The following is a 5,237-nucleotide window of genomic DNA, read 5'->3' on the forward strand; positions in this document are numbered from 1 at the left end:
TTGTGCAAGTGCACAGTTTGGGCATCATCCCATTGTTTCTGCCACAAAAGGAGCATATGGTTGCAAATTGCACTTGATGGTACTACTCAGCAGCTTGGCTTCAGTGGCTGCTACAACACCTGTGCCATGTGCATTCCCCCCTAATATGAGTTTTCAGAATTACGTACCAGGGAATTATCTTTGCTACGCATGCTTCATGTCCACAATCCTCCTGGTCTAAATCTCTGCTAGTCCTTGTTCCTGAGTCCCTCACTTCACTAATTAATCTAATTTCTTATTTCTCTCTCCCCAATCTGCATCTTCCTCAACTCCATCTCTCTCCGCCTCCCCACCCCAACCCAATCCAGTCCTGTACTTCATCATATGCCACACACAACTTCCTGTGCTGCACAAGGCTGAGGTCACTGGTGCGACATCCCTGTCCTCGTACCAGTCATCTTTGAACCCATAACCCAGTTGAGCTAAAGAAATGGGGTATTGTTGCCAGCTGGAACATAGCAGCCATGCTTGTGTATGTGAGTTTTTTGTTAACACTGAATAAGGATGTTGCCTGAAACCTCAGCAATGTTTTCATTCTTGTTTATGAGCATGCTGATTGCTCAGTGCTTGATTTATACGGTGAGTGGTTACCTTTACTTCTTCCATTACTTATACTACATCTAGAACTTACCAATATCATTTCAATACAACCAAAGGATTGTGAAAGTTTTGGCAAAAGATATTCCAAGCGGAGAGGGCAGTAGGTTAGCGAGGTGTTGAAGGGGTATGCTTAAGTGCTACAGAAAGTGTGGGAGTCACTTTCCCCCTTTGCTAAGGCCTACATTGTGTTGCTATAGACAACAGTCATACAGAAATCCATCTGTTGTTTACCTCACTAGAATCAAATTGAAACAAGTAAAGAATATTTGCAAACCGTGGATATTTTGACAGTTTCAGGATTTAGCTAAGACACACTAAAAATATAAGATGCTGCATTAAAAGGTTTTAATGTCAGTACAGGAAAAAGATAAGAGTACAAGTGATATATATGTTATACTTATCTGACATACAGAAATCATAAGAAAGAAAAGATTCAGCCTGAAGGATCTATCCAAACAGTTTTAACAGTATTGTAGAACTTGAACGTCAGTGGTCTTCAGACGCTAAGTAACTCTTTGCACAGTGTCACATTAATCGACCTGGTAACAATCTGATAGTTCTGGCTGTATAATCATAAACATTGTAGCAGTGTCTGTTGAAACTATGGGAATCAAAGAATCTTATTATTTTATTATTGACTGTATGTCAAGTAGGCTCATTGGTGAATTAGTGCCATTACTGATTTTGGAACGAAAGTGGTGATATATTTCCTGGCCCCAGTGTTGAAATGAAGACAGACAGAAACAAACTAATTAGATTTAACTCAGAATCATACTCAAAAATAACTTCAACTCTGTAAATATATTTGAACAGGATGTTGCAACAATCTGTTTTATTATTATATTTGATAAAAAAGGAATTTCTCTGAAAAACTATTCATCAAATACTGTTCGTAATGCTGGCTTTGTTTTAACTGGTGTGGATTTAAAAAAAAAAAAAAATGTTTTTACAGTCAGAGGTAAAATGTTCATGAAACAAGGCCACATCACATTGATAACATCAAGAGAATAATAAAACCATGAAAGAAAGGTAGGCTGTAGGATAAATTTGTGAAATAAAAATTCTTCTTCATCTAGTTATCTCTCTGTAACAGGACCATCAGCACAGAAGTCATTGTTGGAGAGCAGAAAATTTTGATGACTGAAGACTGTATTATTGTTTTCTTTCAGTGCAATAAAACTATTTTCATGATAATAACAGTGATAATTGGATGCCGTGAAGAACACTAGATTGCAGACTCAGCTGTTAGAAATAAAATACGTAAACGATTGGACACTGATGAGATGCGACGGTTGCGTCACCGAACCAATCCCTTCCAACTAAACAGGCTGAAGATGTCAAAGCTTTTTTGATTTGTGGAACATGGTGCTGACTACACTGTTTTAAATAAATTATAATGCACACCTAAAGCATTTGCTTATTATTTCAGTAGTAACTATAACAACAATAATCAAATAGAGCTTTATCATCTGGAAGGTCTAACAGGAATGACAAGAGTCATTTGTACATCACGTTTGTGTTTTTTAAACAACAGGAGAACTAAAATTCCAAAGACAGCTGAATATGCACAAGTGATATATCCTTATTTACAGTACAATTAAGGTGGCTTTTCTTTTTCCCAGAGATGTAATGGTTTCTTATATTGCCCCCTTGAATGGTAGAGGCAATGTCTGTCAAAGATGTTGGAAGAACCATTAATGAAACTGCCTGACAGATTAAAACTGTGTGCTGGACCGAGACTCGAACTCGGGACCTTTGCCTTTCGCGGGCAAGTGCTCTACCATCTGAGCTACCCAAGCACGACTCACGACGTGTCCCCACAGCTTCAATTCTGCCAGTACCTCATCTCCTACCTTCCATACTTGGTAGAGCACTTGCCTGCAAATGGCAAAGATCCCAAGTTTGAGTCTTGGTCTGGCACACAGTTTTAATCTGTCAGGAAGTTTCATATCAGGGCACACTCTGCTGTAGAGTGAAAATCTCATTCTAGTTAGAGCATTTAGGGTCTTAGTGTCCGACATACTGTAACAATATTAGCAGTTACAAAGTAGCTTTGTTAGATATTTGGTTTGCTTTAGATAAAGAACGATACATTGTTAACAGTTACAGTTAATAATATGAAAGAATTGATTTGTTTGTTATGACTTCTAGGTAACCCATTTGATCATAATAGATTGCTTAAAGTTTTCCAGTCAGGTACTAAATGTCATGACATTGTGCTAAACTCTGTATTATAGCTGTCCTCAGGACTGTTTAAGTAAATATTTGCACGTGTGTGTGCACCCACGACATTAATTTACAGGAAACCTGAAGAAACTGAAGGTGCCTTCAGATGTTATTACTTTGCAGAGTTGGAGATGCTGTGAAGCACTGAACGGTGAGAACATACAGAATAGATTACAGATACTAATTCTATTAAGTACAGTTCCTGATAAAACAGTTTATCATAATTTAGTGCTCAGCAAAATTGTCATTTTTTATATTTTTATCGTTTCAGTTTGTACCTTTCAAATTTGTCAGAAAAAACTGTGTATATATATATATCTAAAAACAAAGACGATATGGTTATAATAGAGGGAAACATTCCATGTAGGAAAAATATATCTAAAAACAAAGATGATGTGACTTACCAAATGAAAGTGCTGGCAGGTCGACAGACACAAAAACAAAACACAAACATACAAACAAAATTCAAGCTTTCGCAACAAACTGTTGCCTCATCAGGAAAGAGGGAAGGAGAGGGAAAGACGAAAGGATGTGGGTTTTAAGGGAGAGGGTAAGGAGTCATTCCAATCCCGGGAGCGGAAAGACTTACCTTAGGGGGAAAAAAGGACGGGTATACACTCGCACACACACACATATCCATCCACACATATACAGACACAAGCAGACATATTTAAAGACGATGTGACTTACCAAACAAAAGCGCTGGCAAGTTGATAGACACACAAACAAACACAAACATACACACAAAATTCAAGCTTTCGCAACCAACGGTTGCTTCATCAGGAAAGAGGGAAGGAGAGGGAAAGACGAAAGGATGTGGGTTTTAAGGGAGAGGGTAAGGAGTCATTACAATCCCGGGAGCGGAAAGACTTACCTTAGGTGGAAAAAAGGACAGGTATACACTCGCGCGCGCACACACACACACACACACACACACACAGACACACACACACACAGACATTTCCCGTGAGTTTCGATGCGCTGCCAGCAATCCAACCAGCGCAAATGATTATGCGCAGGGAATTAGAAAGAATATGGTACAACGGTCCAGCAGTTCCTTGTAAGCCATACATTTCTTAGTTGATATTAAGAGACTCTTGAGGTGGTGCAAACGGTAACCTCACTGGACAGTGGATGACAGGAAATGTATGATTTGGTGTGATGAATCACGCCATTCTATTCTATCACTTGAGCCTTATCCCGCAGTTACGCAGGGTCAGCCATCTGCTTGTGTCTGTATATGTGCAGATGGATGTGTGTGTGTGTGTGCGTGTGTGTGTGGGCGCTCGCACGCGCGATCCTTTCGTCTTTCCCTCTCCTTCTCTCTTTCCTGATGAAGCAACCGTTGGTTGCGAAAGCTTGAATTTTGTGTGTATGTTTGTGTTTGTTTGTTTATGTGTCTATCGACCTGCCAGCGCTTTTGTTTGCCAAGTCACATCATCTTTGTTTTTAGATATATTTTTCCCACTAGGAATGTTTCCCTCTCTCTCTCTCTCTCTCTCTCTCTCTCTCTCTCTCTCTTATATATATATATATATATATATATATATATATATATATATATATATATATATATATATATATTAGTTAATGTTCTCAGTATTATTTTTTCTTTTCCATTCTTTCTAATGATAGCATCGTATGAACAAGATATAACACATAGGATAGATACAGTGAAATGACTGGTACGGTTTGTGTTTCATTACATTAAGTGTCAGAACTCAAGAGATGCTGATCGTGATGATGGTTGAATGTTTTTCCTGGCAATGTCAGAGTACAAGGTTAGGGTGTAGGTGACATTGGGACACATCCTTGTAATCAGGATCCAGACAGAAACTGATGGTTAGACAGCAGGAAGGTCACATCATCGTAGCTTGGACTGTACCTCATAATGCCATCAGATATTCCATCATTCTCAGGTTACATGCAACAGTTTTACAATAGAATCACTACTACGTGAGGTATGCCCTACAAGGGTTGTACTGAAAGAAAATTGTTTGATAATGTACAAGCGAAATTTTTACACAAATATAAATGGCAAGGGATAAACCTTAAATAGATTCTTAATGCCATGAGGGGCGGGTGTTGGACACCCCCCCCCCCCCCCCCCCCCCGCCCACTCACACACATACAACCACAACCACAACCACACAGTCTCACTCATTGGCCAGTACACAATGATTTAAACCACCAAGATTTGTGTTGGAGGTCATAGAGCCGAAATCAGTTTTGTAATTAATTTACACGACATACACTGTATAAGTGTCTCTGAGGGCAGTTTTTCTTTATTCTGAATACAGTTCAGACCAATAATGATAGTGCACTCAGTATCCCACAATGACAATCAGGTTAGGCATGTGGCATGCAGAACA

At 39.0% G+C, this 5,237-nt stretch overlaps 1 protein-coding gene across 3 annotated transcripts in view; it reads left to right on the plus strand.

Annotated features, from left to right (window-relative positions):
• The window catches only part of LOC124619670, a 170,083-nt gene extending 168,089 nt beyond the window's left edge, over positions 1 to 1,994 (plus strand). For 2 of the 3 annotated variants that reach the window (XR_006980108.1, XM_047146224.1), the window contains exon 10: positions 1,809 to 1,994. The gene's annotated coding sequence lies outside the window, so the exon portion shown is untranslated. Of the gene's footprint in view, positions 1 to 1,591; positions 1,611 to 1,808 lie in introns of those variants that run through there. The other variant, XM_047146233.1, reaches the window with a different exon arrangement.
• Positions 1,995 to 5,237: the final 3,243 nt, after the last annotated feature.

The sequence above is a fragment of the Schistocerca americana genome, chromosome 1 (genome assembly GCF_021461395.2).
Source record: "Schistocerca americana isolate TAMUIC-IGC-003095 chromosome 1, iqSchAmer2.1, whole genome shotgun sequence".
Taxonomy (NCBI): Eukaryota; Metazoa; Arthropoda; class Insecta; order Orthoptera; family Acrididae; genus Schistocerca; species Schistocerca americana.